Source organism: Chinchilla lanigera, unplaced genomic scaffold (assembly GCF_000276665.1).
Source record: "Chinchilla lanigera isolate Chin_1 unplaced genomic scaffold, ChiLan1.0 scaffold00162, whole genome shotgun sequence".
In the NCBI taxonomy this organism is placed as follows: Eukaryota; Metazoa; Chordata; class Mammalia; order Rodentia; family Chinchillidae; genus Chinchilla; species Chinchilla lanigera.
Genome location: NW_004955563.1, coordinates 2061226 through 2062628, shown reverse-complemented (window position 1 = coordinate 2062628; position 1403 = coordinate 2061226). Strand labels below are relative to the sequence as shown.

Genomic DNA, 1403 nt, shown 5'->3' with positions numbered 1-1403 from the left:
AGACTATTCAGGAAATGTGAAATGTGTAATTCTCAAAGCTACCTGTGGGTGCTTTAAAGTTTCCATCCAATGGTTTCAATAACAAACTACAAGTACATATGTTGTTATATTTTTATTAACATTGGCTTGCAATGTCATACTTATATTCATTTGGGGAACTGGTACACTCATGAAATAATAAACTACATAAAATATACAAATATCCCAGTATATATGGTGCCATGTGCACAGTTTTACATATACAGAGTTAATGTAAAATATTATATTAACTTTTATATTATGTACAATAAGAAAATACAAAGACAATATTCCAGTGAAAGATACAATCACCTGGTATTTCTGGAATAAATTCAAATTTATGGAATTACATATCAAAACAAAATGCTTTTGTAAAGTAAGAAATGTAGGCCCAATTTTAAAATACTTCAGTGTTAGGAAGTTTAAGAATAAACATTATAATAGTTTGAATTCCTGCATAAGTATTGTACAATTTCAATCATATTAGCAGGAAACATCATTTGGTTTCATTCGCTTAGCAAAACTGATAACTGTTTTCAGGTAAAACTAAGTTAAGAAAATGATTACTTGCTTTCCTTGTGATGGTTTGAAACAAACTAACGAATGAAATAAGAACAAAAAAGGACGTGGGATCCATGATGCAATATTCACCTGCTTGTCTGTGTCAAGCAGATCTATGGTTGAAGGTCAGGAGTGCCTGGTGACATGGTGAAGAGGGATGGGTGTCCCAGCAAAAGAACTGCAAAAGACGAGCTATGTAAACAAGTTCATAATCTTGTCCTCTTGTAGGAGAATTACCTATGAAAACTAAATAAGCCCAGTGTTGAGGTGCAGTGCTGTAACCCCAGTTACTTGGGAGCTCTGAAGCAGGAAGACTGCAGTTTGAGGCCAGCCTGACCAAGTTAGCAAGACCCTGACTCAGAATGAGAAATACAAGAAGCTGGGAATATAGTGTACTGTGCACGCACGGGTTAAATCCCCACTTCAGTGAGAGGAAAAAACTTAACCTTAAGATGGGAGTGGGAATATTGCTTATCACTTCTAGAAATAAATTTAAATTAAACACAGAAATCCCCATTAATATAGCTGTGTCCTACGACTGTTTTCAAGCTCTATATTTGTAGCAATGACAACATATATGCAAAGCTCACAAAATTTATTGTATAATGCCTTATAAAAAAGGATTGGGAAAAGATACTTTCAGTAGCAAATGCATGAATTTTTTAACAATACACATACTCTTAAATAAGTGGATTAAAATATCAATTGCTCTAAGCGTTATACACCAGCAATACAGTTGCATACAAACGGAAGTGTTTTTTCAGTACACAGTTTTTAACATTTTTATGGAAAAATTTCCTGGATTAGTTACAGAAAAATAAATA

The 1403-nt window shown here is 33.4% G+C and overlaps 1 protein-coding gene across 1 annotated transcript in view; it reads left to right on the top strand.

Moving 5' to 3' along the window:
• The window catches only part of LOC102017173 (vomeronasal type-2 receptor 116-like), a gene marked incomplete at its 5' end in the record, with an annotated part of 39817 nt that overhangs the window by 36603 nt on the left and 1811 nt on the right, over positions 1–1403 (top strand). The window lies entirely within an intron of this gene.